General features: G+C 40.7%; 1 pseudogene; it reads left to right on the forward strand.

Annotated features, from left to right (window-relative positions):
* LOC125280947 (40S ribosomal protein S14-like) overlaps positions 1–11,798 on the forward strand; it is a 123,557-nt pseudogene extending 111,759 nt beyond the window's left edge.
* Positions 11,799–18,575: the final 6,777 nt, after the last annotated feature.

Raw genomic sequence — 18,575 nt, forward strand, 5'->3', positions numbered from 1 at the left:
TGAGCTGAGGGGATAATAATGTGTTCTAAATCAATATCTTATCTGTGGCCATCAAAAAGAGAAATGACTCCTGCACATAATTGTTAATATATTCCCAAATTTATTTAGACATGAAGAGGAGCATAACTTTGAAACTTTTCTTAATGTACTAAAGGACTTTATGAGGTATATGAGAGGGATGGAGAGGATGGAGAAATCATGGATAAGTACCGTCACATTCCCTTGTAACCTGCAGATTGATGGTAGGGGAGGGAGATTGAAGGGGGGGCGGTAGAGGACAGGAAGCACACCACTGACCAGCTACATGATCCTGGGCAAGACGTCTAATGCCTCTTTGTCTCAGTTTCCTCATCTGAATAGGGGAATTATAACATCACTTTCATATGGGTTACTTTGAGGATTAAATGAGATAATGCATGTTATAATCCTCAAGAAATATTACTATCATTAGAGTGGACGCTTTGCCCTTGCCAGGGCAGTGATATGAACGCTCTGTTTATTTTTATATTCACAAATGCATGGGGCTTTAATTCATTCTCTTAAACATCCAATGTTAATTCAAAATCATGACAACGGGCTTTAATACCTGGAATAATTGAGCAACAGAGCATTCTCACTTTTGCTCCATAGGGCATTGTCTATCTAAAAGCAACTGTTTAAATCCTAAAGATGAGAGAGCAATCATGCAGAAACATGCCTGTCTGTTTGGAGGCCCTCCATTGACCACCCTGGTGCTCTGACCTCTCATTTATTCTCTCTCTTTCAAGAAGAAAGCATGGAGAGGAAAAAACAAAATGCTCTCAATGAAAATATTTGACAAAAAGAAAACCTTAGCTTGGTTGTCATTGCCATATATTGAATAGCCACTGTCTTTTGATCACTCACCTTGGCATTTTAGGCTTTTGAAAAAAAAAAAAAGGAGAAGAAAAGCTCAGAAGCGGTAATGACATAATTGGGGTGATCTATGTTTGGAAGGACATGGACAGGGCAAATGCCATGATCCTTCATTGCTCCAGAACCAAGAACTAATGAGTCTGATTCACCTCTTTGCCTCAAACATGCCTTGGCTGAAGGTTAATCACATTAATTCCTGTGAGTCAACATTCTGCCATGTCATGGGGGGGACAAAGACTGTCCAACCATTCTACTAGTTAAAGCTCCATGTGATGATTTTCAAATTTTCCTGAACCATCTGAATCCTGCCAGTTTTGTATGTCCTTTGGGTTAACTCTTTTCTATCCAACAAATACTTGGCTGCTGAGAGTCTGGAAACAAGTGCTTTTCCACATCAGGGATTTTAAATTGAGGAGCATGGGAAATTGCAGAAGAGGAAAGCCAGAGTATGCCCATGAAGACTGGAGAAAATGGATATCGGAATTGTGAATGGATGCTTTTGCAGACCAGACGGTCATATCAAGTCTAGAATAAAATGAAACCCCACATCATTCTTCCTGTTTTCCTTTCAAACTAGCCTTTTACCTAAAAAACATCAGGGCTTACAGGTAACTTGCTCATCTTTAGACCAAAAACCATAAAAACCAATGGGTGTTTTATGTGAGTTAGCATTGCAACCCGTCAGGATGCTTAATAACTACAAAGATGTCCTAGCCCAGGGCTTTCTCAAATTGCGATGTGCATAGAAATTCCCTGGGGATCTTATTAAAATGCAGATTTTAATTCAGTAGCTTTGGAATGGGGTCCAAGACTCTGTATTTCTAACAACTCATTCTATTGCCTTTGAATTCAAAGTTGACAGATTGCATTAATAGGTTCAAAGTAAAATCACTTCTAAAGATCCATCTCATTATTTAATCTATGTAAAAATTCTGTAACCCAGAACCCAGCCCACTATTTCAGTGTGTCAGAATCTTCATGAAAGTTTTTCACCATGTCTTGATGATCAGCTCATGTCCAACCAGCCATGAAGATTCTTCAGAGCTGCTCAATAATCCAAATCTTAATTATTAAAGGTTTGCTGAAATGGGTGGGTCATTATGATGTATACAGAATTTTTTTATTGGACTCTTGATTTTTTTTCTCAGATGTAAATTTTAACTTTTTAAATCATAAAATAAAATTAAAGGTGTAAATTTAGGTTCTGTTCATATTTCTAGAACATTAGCATTTGTTACTACAGAATGATATAGTGACATTAAAGAAATCTGAAACTAATCAATAATGTGTCCTTGTAACCAAAATGGAATAAATGGGTAGGCCAGAGCACAGACACTTGAGCATCTGATGCACTGCTTTTAGACAAGATCTCTGGCACCAATGGCATTAATAGTATATAAACAAAAAAGTCCTAGTCTAAAATACCCTAGCACAGAGCAGAGAGGCTAGCATATACGAAGTCCTTGTAACAGTGTGTTGGACTTAGCTGAATTGTAAGGCTGTGCTCTATTCACCAAAAGTCTTTGCCAGAAAAAAACCAATGAAAGGAAAAATACTACCATAGAAGAAAGACTTTTTTAATAAGAGGGATATATTCCCAAAGCCCCTTTCCCTATAGAATATTGCAGCCTCTCTCACTCTCCATAGTCTTTTTGTCATTCTGCCACACTCAGTAAGTCCTACCCTTAGATAAACCCCACAGTCTGTCTTCCCAGCGCCAGCATTCAAGTAGCTCGATATCCTCTGGAGCAAATCACATCAGCAGGTTGATTGACAACACTTTCAATTTGTAATTCCCAGTCTTGACTGAGCTTTCAACATCCCTTATGATCTTATCACATTATTCCAATCAGTGCATTCCGATGAGTTTCTGCAGATTCGTTTTGTCCTTCACACTCCTCCGATCACCAACACCCCCTGTGTCCCCTTCACCATCACTGGATGGCCTTAGGTAAGCATGGCTTGTCGTTAAGCAAAATATCTAAAAGCAAACTGTTAAGGTTTGTATTCAGGTTCTGGCAATTTGTCTAAATGCAACTTCAGATATTAACCCCTGATCTGATGCATCATTTGCAAATATCTTCTCCCATTCGGTAGGTTGTCATCTTGCCCTGCTGGTGCTTTCCTTCACTGTGCAAACGGTTTTAGTTTAGTGTAGTTGCAATAGTTGGATTTCGTATGTTAATTATACTTGAGCAAATAAACACATAGGAAAAAAAGGAAAAATAAATAATTTTTTAAAATAAATGTAACTTTAAGCACATATTTCTTAACAGTTCCTTATTAGTAAAATCGAGATGGTAATAGTTTGTACTTCGTAAGGTTATTATAAGTAGTAAATGAGTTAGTACATGTAAATCTTTTAACACGACACCTGCTGTCAATAAACCATCAATAAAAATTTATTATTATTCTAATTATATGTTCACAGAAGAAATGAAGTCACTAGATAGAAATTCGCTTAACTTTCCAACCTCATACCAACAAATCCATCTGTCCTCATGACCTCATCTAAACCTTATTTCCTCCAAAAGGCCCTACCTCCTGAGGCCATCACATTGGGGTTAGGGTTTCAACATACGAATTTAGGGGGCAGAACACAAATATTCAATCTATAACATTAACCTACAACTAATTGGCTCCCTTCACCAAAAATCCTCTGGATAAAGTTACAAATAATTCATGTATTCCTAATTTCCAGTGACCATTTATTTTGCTTAAGCTCCTCCCAGCATTCACACATTGATTCTGTTTCTCTTTCACTTCCATAACATTACACCTTCCTGATTTTCTTCTTCTTACTCCATAGCTCATGCCAGAAATGTCACAATATCCAATCACCAAGTCTGATGACTCTCCATCCTAAATATTTTTAAGTGCATCCACTTCTCCTCATGGCTACTGTAGCCATAATAGACAATATTCTTCCACCTAACTATCTGAAACATTCTTTGTCTTCTCCACACAGCAACCAGTGATTATCTTAGAAACCGTATAGCTCTCCTTAAAATCTTTGAATCCCTATTTATTGCTTTTAGGTTGAAAAGAACACTCTTTACATTTAGTTTAACTGTATTACAAAAAAGTTCAAATATACTTCCAAGTAGGGAGACTATTATAATAAATCCCCACATATCCATTACCTCAGCTTAACAATTGTTACAATTTTATCATATTTCCTTCATCTATTTTCTCTTTGTTCAATTGTTTTTTGATTGCGGTAAAATACACATAAAATAAAATCTACCGTTTTAACCATTTTTAAGTGTACAATTCTATGACATTAAGTACTCATGGGTGTGCAACCATCGGCACTACCCATCTCCTAAAGATAACATTTTGCTACGTGACAAAGATGACAAGCCCGAGCTGCTCTTCATCTATTCACCCTCCGTCACTACAGGCAAGTCATTTTGGCCTTTATATAGTTTCCTGTAGGTGCCAAACTTGTTCCTTACTCAAAACCTTCACCCATGCTTTTTCCCTGCTTAAAATGCTTTTTCCCACCCACTTTACTCCCAAATCCTACTTATTATTGAAGATTCAGCTTAAACATGAGCTTTCTCTCTGAAAATGCATACTAGGCAAGGTCTCCGGCCACGTGTTCTTGCTATACCCCTTACTTCTCTCTATGGAGGTGATACAGCACAAGGCAAGCCCTAGAGCCTGACTGCCTGGGTTTGAATCTTGACTCTGTATGACCTTGGGCAAGTCATTGTGTCTTTGTGTCTCAATTTCTTTGTTTTTTTTTTTAAGATTTTATTTATTTATTTGACAGAGAGAGAGACAGCCAGCGAGAGAAGGAATACAAGCAGGGGGAGTGGGAGAGGAAGAAGCAGGCTCCCAGCGGAGAAGCCTGATATGAGGCTCGATCCCAGAACACCGGGATCACGCCCTGAGCCGAAGGCAGATGCTTAACGACTGAGCCATCCAGGCGCCCCTCTGTGTCTCAATTTCTATCTGCAAAATGGGGTAATAGGACCTACTTCTAGGTTATTTTGAGAATTATTTAAGTATATAGAAGATGGCCTAGAACTTAGTGTTGCATAAGTATTAGCAATTACTACTCTTCTTCAAAATACTTATGGATTTAGGGGCACCTGGATGGCTCAGTCAGTGAAACATCAGACTCTTGGTTTCAGCTCAGGGTCCTGAGATCCACCCCCCTTCACAGGGCTCCTAGCTCCATGGAAAGTCTGCTTCCCCTCTATCTCTCTTCCTCTGCCCCTCCCCCTGCTTGTGCACACTCTCTCTCTCAAAAAAGAATAAATAAACCTTAAAAAAATACTTACAGATTTTGTGACACTTTTGTTAAGTATCTGTCTGCCCCTTTGGAGTCTCTTTTACCATTACCACTGTATTCGAGAGCTTATCTGAGCGCCTGTCTCAGTAGTCCTCAATCGATATTGGTTGAATATTGGTCTCCTCTCAAACATTTCTAGCTCAGAATATTGTTGTTAAGATCAAATTAAAGAAGAAAGAAAGAAAGAAAGAAAGAAAGAAAGAAAGAAAGAAAGAAAGAAGGAAGGAAGGAAGGAAGGAAGGAAGGAAGGAAGGAAGGAAGAAAGAAAGAAAGAAAGAAAGAAAGAAAGAAAGAAAAAGAATTCATGACAATTTTCATTCTAAGCTTTAGATCCCAAAGTGCATCAAGATACTGCTGTTGGGAAGGTCAGGCATAAACAAATGATAGTAAAGTGTATTTGAGATGTTGAGGACCCACATATTAAAATGTCATAGTTCATAACATATATTAGTGTATCCCAAAATGAGTTCCTTGAAATGCTAGTTTATGAAACAGTCAAAAGAAAAAATAGGGACTTATTACTTTGATGAATAAATTTGGGAAATACTTCAAATAATTGTCCCCCTCTTTCTCTGTAGTTTCATAATATACATTACCCTATGGAGAATTGGAAAACAAAATAATTCAACCTCTAACTCAATTTCATATTTTTTCTGTCCATGGGACTTTTTTTTTTTTTTTTAAGAATACCTATTAATTAGCCTTTGGAACCAAGCTTCGTAGACTCTAGCTTGATGGGGTCTGGGGTAGAAGTGATATGATTTTAGCAAGAGCAAGATCATTGTAGACTCAAAAGATCTAAGAATGTTTCAGGTTCAAGTTGGAATGTGAGCCTGGCAATAAAGAGAATAGAATTTAGATAGACAAAGAGAAAAGCATTTCACAGATAACAAAATGTTAGTCACAGAAATGGGCTTAATTTGGTAAATATGTGGCTCAATTGTGTCTTGATATCAGATCTCACAATCTTGCCAATTTTTCTTTAGGGTGCTTAGGAAGAACTACAGAAGTATTTTTTTTTTTTTTTGAAGTTTCATGAAGAAGTTGAGAATTTAACTTGCATTTGAGGAGGAGTTGGCTGGGTGGGTGGTGTGGAGAAGAGAAAGAAAATGTAAAGGTTTCTGAGAGGGAGGGGAAAATGGACAGGCAAATTGGCATTCATTGACTCTTCTCCCCTCAGGCTTTTCTGTATATTCTATCGTTAACTTTTCAACAGCAATCCTCTAACGTGGTTATTACTATATCTGTTTTACAGATAAGTAATCTAGGGCTCAGAGAGCTTATGTAATGTGTCCAATAGCACACAGCAGAGTGTCAGTCAGAATCTAAAATACTCTTTCCATCATACGGCACTGCCCCCTAAATTCTACTGAAAATGAAAACCACACACACTGTTCTCTTTTGTTGTCGCCACCACCATCACCTCATTATACTCTCAACAGCATCTGTCACACACGCACACACATCACCCCCTCCCATGCCTCATCTCCACACAGACACACAGAAAATGTGCTCTTCATCTTTCTGAATATACTCGTGCTGTCCCGCACAGTAGCCCTAAGCCACATGCGGCTGTCGAACACTTGAAAGGTGGCTAGTCCAAGTTCAGATGTATTGAGCTGTAAGTATAAAAAACATATTAGATTTCAAAAACTGAGACCAAAAAAAAAAGTAAAATATTTCATTAATAATTTTTATACCGATGACATATTTAAAGGATAATCACTTTAATATATTGGGTTAAGTATATCATTCTTAAAGTTAATTTCACCTGTTCCTCTTTCTTTTTTCAAGTACCTACTAGAAAATTTTACATTACACGTGCAGGTTATATTTGTGGCTCAAATTGTATTTCAATTGCACAGTCTTTCTATGTAACATAAACATTTTTGGTTTTTTTGGTCATTTTACATACTGTGCTTGAAATTCTCAAGACTTCTCCCATGATTAGGATTAATGCCTTGAAATGCAAGTCCTCTTAAGTGAATGAATTTATCAGAAATTAGCCCAATCATCTGGAAAGACCCCCAAATGAATGGGGCTGAGGCGGGTTGGGGGGAAAACTTCAGATAGAATCCAGTTCAGGTAGAGAAAGTGGGGGAAATGAACGGATGGTGGGTTTGGTGCTGCAGGAAGTTTGGCAGGTGACCAGAGAAGGAGGGGCTCAGGAAGTTGGAAAGACACTACCACTCTGACCGGGTACCCAGAATGGGCCCTAAACACCCATTTGCATGACTTCTCTTTTTTTTTAATTTATTTTTATTTATTTGTTTATGAGAGATCTAGAAGAGAGACAGAGAGCACAAGCAGGGGGAACGGCAGAGGGAGAGGGAGAAGCAGGCTCCCTGCTGAGCAGAGATCCCCACAAGGGGCTCGATCCCAGGGATCATGACCCGACTCAAGGCAGATGCCTACCTGACTGGGCCACCAGGCACCCCTGCATGAGTTCTCTTTTAAAAACAAAATCTACATCAAAAATTAATGATGTACTATATATTGGCTAACTGAACATAGTAATAATTTAAAAACCCTAAACTTTGTTCTGTAAAAATTATGATCTTAATGCCAAAGATACACTCTGATCCCATGATTCCAAGTAAGGTGTCAGCCCAGCAATCCGGTCAGGGCTTTTGGGTAGCCCTCGGACGCATCGCGTACTGTTGACTCCGGGGGCGTGGACTTGAGGGAGAGCTGCCACTCTCAGAGCCTTGACTCATTACCAGTCCAGTGAAGCTGTTGGCTCAGTGTCTCCAGGCTTGGAAAAGAAAGGATGAGTACTGGCAAACAATGGACTCTTACCTTGGTTACTTTGAAGAAAACAATCACTATTCCTGGTATAGCGGCCTCCCTTTCCATCAGTTTTCAATTCGTTGCTTTCATTATACCTGTAAGTTTATCCCTGATGTGGAAATATTTTCCTGGGATCTGTTACAACCACGTGCTGATCTGAGGCAATTTAAATACTCTTCTGACTGAAGTTGAGAAATTGAGTGTGTGCCTTAATTGCTGTTTTAAAATGTTAAAATGTGTAGCAAGTGCTGAAGAAAATGACACTATTTTAGATTCTTTTGTTTTATGTAACTTAGCACCTAGAGATCATTGTCTGTGTCCTCTCAAGTAAGGAAGATTCAAAGTACAAAATGTGATTTTTAAAGGGGGGGATAGTGCTGGCACCCTATATTTTGAAATATTGTGTTTATGTAAATGACAGTGCGTTTTCTATGTTGTAAAAATGAAATTACTGTAACTCCCTGAAGTAGTGAGGAAATACTGGGATAAGGGTCTCAGCCCCATGACTATTAACTATGTCACCTTGGGTCACTTACTTCACGAAGTTTGTTTCTCTCTTATAGAATGAGGATAATTAAATCTCCCTCCCGAGGTTGGGGTGAAGAAAGCGAAATGAATGGACTATAAGTCACAACAACTACCACCTGGAACAGAACAGCCGGTAACCCTCTTGGTGCACTCCTTCCATTCTTAAAGCAAGGGGCATTACCTCCCTCACTCAAGGAGCTTCAATCATGAATCAGAACACCCTAGAACAGGGGCGCCTGGGTGGCACAGCGGTTAAGCGTCTGCCTTCGGCTCAGGGCGTGATCCCGGCGTTATGGGATCAAGCCCCACATCAGGCTCCTCCGCTATGAGCCTGCTTCTTCCTCTCCCACTCCCCCTGCTTGTGTTCCCTCTCTCGCTGGCTGTCTCTATCTCTGTCGAATAAATAAATAAAATCTTTAAAAAAAATTAAAATTAAAATTAAAAAAAAAGAGTAATTAAAAAAAAAAAAAAAAAGAACACCCTAGAACAATTCAAAGCCCTCTTGGCAAATTCCCAAGTCTGTTGTTCCAGCCAGAGAGCATCCCTCCCTGGAGGGCCACTTCATCCCTGTTCCTCAGAGGCACTCCTTTTGCTTTTCTTGCTTCCATAATAAGAAAACGACAGGGGCGCCTGGGTGGCTCAGTCAGTCAAGGATCTGCTTTTGGCTCAGGTCATGATCCCCCGGAGTCCCAGGATAGAGCCTGCTCAGGAGAGAGTCTGCTTCTCCTTCTGCCCCTCCCCCTGTTCATGCCTGGGCACTCTCTCGCTCTCTCAAATAAATGAATAAAATCTTTTTTAAAAAATGACAATGTTCTTTATCCCAAATGAGTGATCAGTTTTACTCTTTCAACATTTGCATTTCTATCTCTATCCAGTAGCACTCCCTTAAAAAAGCAATCTCCTTTTTGCACTCGAGTCCTAACCAGGGAGACCCTCCAAGACAGTGAGACGATGACAGGACCCAAAATTTTGCCTCTGCTTCCAACACTGTGGCATCTTGCTCTCCTGGAAAGTTACAGGACCACTGATTTCAGTTCATTAATCAGGAAAAGCTTTCAAACAGGCAAACCCTTCCAAAAATGGATCCAGCAGCCTCAGGAGGTAATAAGTTACCCAACATTGGAAATGCTCTGGCAGGTGTTAGAAGACAACTTGTTTATTCACTGAGTAAATATTTAATGAGTCTCTACCTCGTGCCTGTGATGGGGTGCTGGGGGTAGAAAGTGAATAAGACAGACAAGGTCCTTGAGTCAGGGTGCTTTTAATCTAGCAGAGGAGACAAATGCAAAAGCAAATAATGTGGTATTTTGCTAAATGTATAATAGCAATAATCATTAGATTATAGAAACACATAGGAGGGCAACACACACCTAACGAAGACTTCCTATAGAAAAGAACATCCAAGCAAGAGCTAAAGGAAATATGAAGGTAAAAAGAGCAGAAGGAAACATATTCAGACAAAGACACAGCGTTAGACAAGTGGAGACCTGAGAGAAAATAAGGTTGCCACAAACTAACTGTAAGTTTAAAGAAGACAAAGGAGAGGGGAGTGGCCCGAAAGGAACCTGCAAAGATAAGCAGGATCCTGAACAAGGAAATTTACAGGGTCATATACACATGTCGAAGAGCTTGGATTTTATCCGGGCAGAAGCCAGGGTGCACTGGAGGTTTTCCGCAGATCCCGTGTCTGGGAGCCTGACCGCTGCCCTGACCTCCAGGGGTTGAAAGGAGATCTACCTGGCCCATGTCCTTCCACCTCTAGTCCAGGGGAGGGCTCTCTCTGAGAGGGGTGCGGGCATCTCTGACCTGGGCATATGAAGGAAAAAAAGGAAGTTGTTCTAAACTTTCTGAGTTTTGCTTCTTCCATTATCATTTCTCTTAAAAAGCCAGAGGAAAGGAAAATTTCCAAGCGACCCTTAGAAGACCCATAGAAAAATGAGTGCCCCATCAACCAGAGACCCATTTAGTGATTACCACTGAGCAAGGAATTTCTTTACAAAGAATCCGTTGGCACTCCAAAGATAAACGCAAAAGGAAAACAAAAAAGACAAATATTACAGAAGAAAAAAAATCCTAATTACTGACCTTTCCAGGAACAGGTAAAGTCCCTCCCCCACCCCCCACCTCCATAGTCACAAAGACATAAAAAATTTCTAATAGACAGAATGACTCAATCTTTTTTTCTGTAAATAACTAATTTCTCATTAGTATAATAACAGCTGACATTAATTGAACATTTACTATGTGCCAGAAAGACATTAAATGTTTTCTGTGTATCACTTTATTTAATCCTCACATGACTGACAGAGGTAGGTAGGTAGGTATCATCTTTATTCCCATATTATAGATAGGAAAACTGAGGCTAAGAGAGGTTGAGTAATTCACTCAGCATCGCAAACTTCATAGTGATGGAATCAGGGATTCAGACTCAGAATCACAACCACTGCACAAGCGTTTTAAGAGGCAGAATTCAGACACGCCTGCGTGGTTCAGTGGGTTAAGCTTTTTTTTTTTTTTTTTTTTTTAATATTATGTTAGTCACCATACGGTACATCCCTGGTTTTTGATGTAAAGCTCGATGACTCATTAGTTGCGTATAACACCCAGTGCACCATGCAATAAGCTTCTGCCTTCAGCTCAGGTCATGATCCCGGAGTCCTGGGATCGAGCTCCACATTCTCTTGAGCTTCCTTCTCCCTCTCCTCCCCGCTCACGCTCTCCCTTGCAATCGCTGGCTGTCTCTCTCTCTCTCAAATAAATAAATAAAATCTTAAAAAAAAAAAAAAGAGGCAGAATTCACACAACCTGCATTAGCAATGTCGAGAGTACCTGTTAAAGGTACAAATTCTTTGAGCCCACTCCAAGCCTATGGAATCAGAAAATCTCCGCAGGAGTGGGGTCTGGGAATCACATTTTAATCAGGTACCTGGGGTGATTCTTAGGGACAATGAAGTTGGAGAAACACTCCACTCCCTACACCATTCGGAAGATGACTGAAGCAACCGCCCCAGCCTTCTGGGGGAAAACGGTCCAGAAACATTAATTTTTGTTACCTTTGAGTACGATTGTTCCCAGCATCAAAACTGTCAAATTGGTAAAGGGAAATCTAGCTCCCACCTGCCTCAGGGCTTTTGCTGTAATTAAAGCTGGGGCTGCTCCCCACAGTCAGCACCCCCGGGTACCCCTGCTCTTGAACCTGGAGCAGCCTTTCCTGACCGCCGTAAAGGATGGCACTCGGATGAAGTCCCTCCGCTCCCAGCTCTGTCCCTCACAAACGCCTTAAAAAGGGAAGAGTTATTTAAATTCTCTGGGCCTCAGTTTTGTTATTTGTTATTTGTAAAATAAAGACAATAATGCTCAGGAAACAGCTTTGTAGAATAGATTACATGTTATCTGATACCTGAGGTAAAATTTATCTAGCCTAAAAGCTGATGCCTAAGAGCTTCTCAATAAATGGTGATGGTCATTTCTATGAATAGCCCAGCACCCGGGTTAGTCCTTGGATTTTCTGTCCAATTTCAGGATAATGGGCAAAGAGCCTTGCCCTTTTAGTTGGCCAGATGTGGGTTTGAGTCCAAACTCGGTCAGTTCCTGGGAGACCCGGGCAAGTTATGTAAACTCAATAACTTTCATCCTCTCACTCATTACATAGGACAGATGCCTACTTCTCAGTTCTTTGAAGAATTAAAAGAAATAAAGTATGCAAAGTTCTCAAACACATTCCCTCCCACTTTAAAGCCAACACACCTTGATTTCTCAACAACCTCAGAAAGCACTTTGCTATAATTCAACTTTGTGTATTTTATTGAATTCTAATTCCTTTTAAATCGGCAAGATAGTACCTCAGTAATTTCTCATCAATTTGACTGGAACCCAAACATTATCCAAATATTAGATATGGAGCATTTCCTAGTCTTTCCTTATCAGCCCAAAGGATTTGGCCAGAATTTGTTCCCTTAGAGTCCGTGCAGCTCAAGCTGCTTCTCTTCCAGGCAAGATATTGGCAGCCAAAGGAGGGGAAGCGATAGGAAATCCAGGTCAGCTGCAAAGATGATTAAATAGTTGGAAAATGAGGTTTGTGAAAAAATTAATTTTAAAAAAGAGAGATTGTTCGTTTTGGAGATACTGAGGACAATTCAGTGATGGTCATCGAGCACACCAATGTTAATGCTTCAAGGAAAAGTGCTCCTCAGTTACCTTCCATTTCCACAAAAAATAAGGGGGGGGGCGCTCTGGACCGAATCACAGCAGAAAAGACGTCGAGCAAATATAAGAAAGATGATGGCAACAACAGAGCTGACAGTTCCTCTGATTTGTTTTCTATTATCCTTTATAAATCTCCCAGAGTCATGATTCAAATGTCAGGCTTTGGCCACATGTAATTACTTCTCTAAGATTCATTCATTCACTCAACACACAACTGGGGAGTACTGTATGTGTACCAAGCACTGTGCTGGGCTCTGGGGATATAAGAACCACATGGACGTGGTCCCTATCTTTGAAGCACTATGGTCCAACCAGAGGACGTGTTACATACTGGGTCCTTAGCGTGTAACAATCATTTCCTTGTTCAGGAACTTTGGAGATTTCTACTTGACCCTATAGGTAAAGATAACTAAATTCCAAATTCCTTAGTATGTCATTCAAGTCCCTTTAAGGATCTTACCTTCTTTCTATAACATGCCCCAACTACACCCAGTTCCCTAAATATACCTTTGTGAAAAGATGCTTTTGTACCTCAGGGTGCTTGCCCATACTATTTCTTCTGTTTGGCATGCTCTGCTCCCCACCACCACTGAACCCCTGGAAGAAGAGTGGTCCTCTTAGTAAGTAACTGACACATTATGAGATCTGTGTATCAGTATCCCTGATCGATTGTGAGGCCCGAGAAAGCAGGCATCATGGAACATCACTATGGTCTAGTGGTTAGCAAAGTGGCTCACATTATGTCATCAATATGTGGGTGATTGATACAGAAAGGAAGGACTGGATCGAGAGAGGGAGGGAGGGAGGAAGGAAGGAAGGAAGGGAGGGAGGGAGGGAGGGAGGGAGGGAGGGAGGGAGGATGGAAGGAAGGAAGGAAGGAAGGAAGGAAGGAAGGAAGGAAGGAAGGAAGGAAGGAAGGGAGGAAGTCCATGTGCTGGGGTAATACTTCTAAGTCTTAACCATAGTTCTCTCCAAAGGCCTCTTTCCACTTCCTGTACAATCCCGCCACCCCCACCTCTGCCCTGAACTTGTAATCCACTATTGAAACTGAAACAAAAATAAGATCAGCTTAAGTCAGAACTCAAAGGAAGGATTTTCCTCTGAGAGCACCTGGGAGCTGCGGCAAGACTGACTCAGTTCTAGGTTGTCATGCTTCCTCGCATCCAAGGAGGACTAATTGCACAGAGTCGGCCTCCTGCCCAGGGAGTATCTGTTTGGAGACAACTGGTCCAGACACTGGAGCTACTGCCCTGGCTTCTGCCCACCATGAGAATCCTGGACTTCTACAACCCAGAGATCTTGTATGAGGGGCATGGACACTTGTGACATGAGAGTGGTATGAAAGAATCCCAAACTGTCCATCTGGGTTGAGCTCAAAACACTTAACAGGAACACAATTACTGAGACTTTCTGAATGGCCATCGGGGTCTCCTTTAGGGATGTCCTGCAATGGATTTTATGAAAGGTGGGTGGTCAGACCTATGACCACCAGGACAGGCATCAGGAAAGTTCAGTTGGAACCTGTGTTAGTTTCCTAGGGCTGCTCTAACAATTATTATAAACTGGGTGGCTTACAACCCAGTAAGAACATGAAATCTACCATCTCACCATTCTAGAAACTAGAAGTCTGAAAGCAAAGTGACAGCAGAGCCATTCTCCCTCTGAAGGCTCCAGAAAGAATGTTTCCTTGCCTCTTTTAGCTTCTGGTTGTTCCTGGCAATTTTTGGAGTTTTTCGGTAGTGGCAACCTAGCTCCAATCCCAGCCTCTGTATTACATGTCTGTCTTACCTCATTGTGTCCTGGGTGTCTCTGTCTCTTCCTGTAAGGACACTGGTGATTAGATTTAGGCTCCACCCTAACCCATTATGACCTCATCTTAACTTTCATCTTAATTACATGCGCGTAGACCCCATATCCAAGGTCACATTCACAGGTACCAGGAGTTAAGACTAGAATATATCTTTGGGGGAACATAATTCAATGCACCACAGAACCCTCAATGTTATTTATTGCCACAGCCTTCAGTGAAGTGGCAAATTAGATGCTGCTATGTGATAACTTACTCTCAACATGTTTTTACTCAACTATTGGAAAAATCACATCCCCAAAAATGACCCAACTACATTTGATTTTTCTAATTAGTGTTCTGCAGAATACAGTTTCTGAAGATGTAATTAACTGTGCCATGACTTGAGGGTTATGTAACTATTGGGGCCCCAATCGGAGAAACAAAACTAATGGGTAATATATATTACATGTTATATATCATCTATATATGTATTTATATGTACATAAATATATATCATGTACATATATAAATATTGTATATCATATACAATATCACATATATATTTTGTCAAAAGTTAAGAAATGGCCAAAGTAAAACCGATGAATCACTGAAGTAGTAAGTAGTAACAGTCTATTGTGCACACACCAAAAAGGCACTTTGCAAACTGGGCGCGTTCAAACCAAAACATGAAATGAGACTCAGGGGTATATTGCTATAGAGCCATTTATGCAGTAAAAAAGTAGTGATTGTTTTTTCTTTACAGTGATTGGTTATAATATTAAATTTTCTTAAGTGATAGGAGTTGGCCAGTGGTGATTTCATATCAGCCTTGGGAAACAGCTCAAATTTTCCTTATGATTTCCAGAGGCCTAAGCAAGAAATGACCCTGGTTGAGTTAGTCTTGCAAAATAAGCTGAATAAAGCTTTGTTTGTATGACTAAACTGGTTCGGTCTGCTCAGAGAATTTTCAAGATTGGTCTCCACTTGTTTTTGCTTTTAAAAATATCATAGAGTATATATACAAGGGATTTTAGATTATGTAAGTTGGGAACTTTTAAAGAAACCTCTGGAAAGTCATTGTCTTTTTGTCTGTAGTTGAAGCTTGAAGTCCAATTAAGAAGGAAGGATTAATGTCAAGTGGCGGGGGGAAAGGATAAGCTAAAATCCAAGAGCACAGCTAGAACCCAGGTCCGTTCTCACTGCCTCTGACCTTGATGGCATGGGCATCCTGTAGGAGAAGCTGGTGTGCTTCATCTGGGAGTTAAATATACACCTGGCTTCAGCATTGGACAAGCTGAGGGAGGATTCATGAAAAGGTGGAGAAGGTGCAGGTGCAGCTGCTGCCCCTCATCAATAAGGTGAGTCAGCGGATAATCAACCATGTGAGAGCTACACGCACTGTGGTCCATTTCCACCTTGTCTCCACAGGCCTCCCCTAACGGAAAACATACAGAGAAGGGAATTCTGGGGAATGTAGTTCAGCCTAGCCACGTCAACGCTTAACAGAGCCGCCATCAGTTCCATAGCCAACTGGTTAAGACCCACCACATGCCCTATCTCTTGCAGACTCACAAGTGCATCCTCAAGTTTAAAAATGAATTTTTAACTTTGAACTAGGATTTCCCACACTTGGAATCACTGATTTTGGAGATTATGAACTTATTGTGGAAACTCAATGATTACTTACTGGTGTGATGTCTGTTTCTTGGGAAGTTTCTATGGCTGAATCTCAGAAAAAAATTCTGTAATGAGATGCTGGGTTTCTTCAGAGCGTCAGTGTAAGTGCAGGTACTAAGCAGAGTACTCTCCTTACCAGTGTATTCCGTCAGGAAAGATACACTGAATTTATGCAGCAGTCTGAAGAAATGTAGAACTTTTCAAATAATACTAAGTAACCTACTTTAAGTGTCGTAGCTCTACTTCATTTTCATTAAAGGCCTAACAATAAGGAACACTCATTTGATTTCCTATTTGAAAGTGACTGTAATATAACCTCCTACAGAAGCAACACACGCACACACATCTCCTAACATACAGTCATTGTATCAAACGTTTAAAAGCTAGATTATAAAGATGGCCACCATCTGAGGCAGCATAGCAACAGTTAAGAACATGGACTCTGAAACCAGACTGCTTAAACTTGTAACTCAGTTCTACCGCTTATTAGCTGTGTGACATTGGGTAAGTTACTTACCCGCCCTGAGCCTCAGTTTTCTTCTATGTAAAATGGGGATGGTAGTAATATTTCCCCCTTCATAAGTTATAGTGAGTATTACAGGATATAATATTTGTAAAATGTTTTAAACACTGCTTGGCACATTGTGAATGGTGTGTGTGTGTGTGTACAGTTCCTCACAGCAATCCCTGCAGGGCCTATACTATTATCCCAATTTTATAGATGAAGAAACCAAATCAAACAGAGGAAAAGCTGTTCTCTCTCAGGTCACCGGCATGAGGCCAAGCCAGGACAAAACCCTAAATGACTCTGACTCTGACATATGGTCTCATTCCACGAGGCCGTGGTACCTCCCAAGTAAAGCTTTATGGCTCTCTGAGACTTCTTCCCGAAAGTCTCAAAAGACAAAATCAAATTGACTAGGTCCAGAAATGGAATTAGTCCCTCTCCCCAGGGGTGCTAAAGTTGTTGCTGTCACTCATTCTTGACCTAGACTAGATATGAATGCAGAACTTAGGATGCAAGGCTCCGTGGGTTTATTTTGCCCTGAGCTTACATGCTCCCTAGAAAGTTCTCTAAATACTTTCAATCAAGGGCTTAGAAAAATTTTTAAAAATAACCTTGCACATACAATTAGAAACTGGCATGTGGGGAATTAAATATGAAATGAAACCGTCTGTGATTTTCAGGGACTACTTGAAGGGAGGTGCTTTGAAGAAAACACCTCACACTGTCAAAACCCACACAAGGGGTCTGACATGACTGTTGACAGCAGGTTTGCTTGAGCTCCAGAGCAGTGACTCTGAGCCAAGACCCTCCAAGGCAGAGACCAGGGTGGAAGGGTCTGAGGCAGATGTATTGTGATTATGTCTTAATGATTATAAAGACTATTACAGGAATGTGAGTCAGGAAAATATTTTAAAAGCAAGTATGAAATAATCCTTTTCACATAAAAACCATATATCTGTGTATGTTTGAGAAACAGATCAAAAATAAATTTCCACGCGTGTCTGTAATCATTCAAGTAATTTGAAGGATGGATGCCTTCCGGACGCCAGATCATGGTTTCTCTACAGGCTGTGAAATAGTGAAAAAGAGAAAAGAGGTTTGTTCACACTTTGGGAAGCTTCTCTGATTCCTGCTGCCTGCACGGATCTCCCAAATCCCTGGACCCCTGCTGCCAATACAGTCAGCCCCACATGCTTTGAGCCTGTGGTTCTTTTACTGATTAAGTGACTGACCTAAGCAAGTTTACTGACTCCTCTCATCCTGTTTCCTCAGTGTCAAAATGAGAAAACTAATACCGGTCTCACAGAGTTGCAATGAGAATGAACTTCCATAACCACAAAGGCCCTGCCAGCAGTGTCCGGCACAGGATGCGTGCTCAGTCAATGGTAGTGGTCCTTGGGCCTCCGCATCCCTGCTTCCTGTCTCACAGGCCATGGTACTCGATGTGAGCATCAGGGGATATTGTGAGACCCGCGAGAACTCGAACACATCCGTTGCTGAGATTTCAACCACAACATCATCACAACAGGGATCAAATCACAGAGTCAGCCTAAAGTTATAAAATCACTCTACAGGCAGAATAAGTCCTGATTTATGGTGTTCATTTTGAAAAAGAATGAATGTGCAAGCATGAGTGAAAGGCAAATTGGTGGCTTCCTCAGAACTCTTCTGGTTACAGGTGCTAGAAGCCCAACTCAATAATAGGAATTTATCTCCTCATTTAGCTGAAAATTCAGAGGAGATCTTATTCTAGGTACTAAAAAAACCAAGTGCTCAATGATATCAGAAGTATTTCTCCATTTCTCTCCTTTGCTCTCCTCTGTACTGGCTTCATTCTTAGGCAAACCTCAACTGAGATGGCCGGCGACTCCTGGCAGCTC

This window comes from Ursus arctos, unplaced genomic scaffold (assembly GCF_023065955.2).
Source record: "Ursus arctos isolate Adak ecotype North America unplaced genomic scaffold, UrsArc2.0 scaffold_9, whole genome shotgun sequence".
In the NCBI taxonomy this organism is placed as follows: Eukaryota; Metazoa; Chordata; class Mammalia; order Carnivora; family Ursidae; genus Ursus; species Ursus arctos.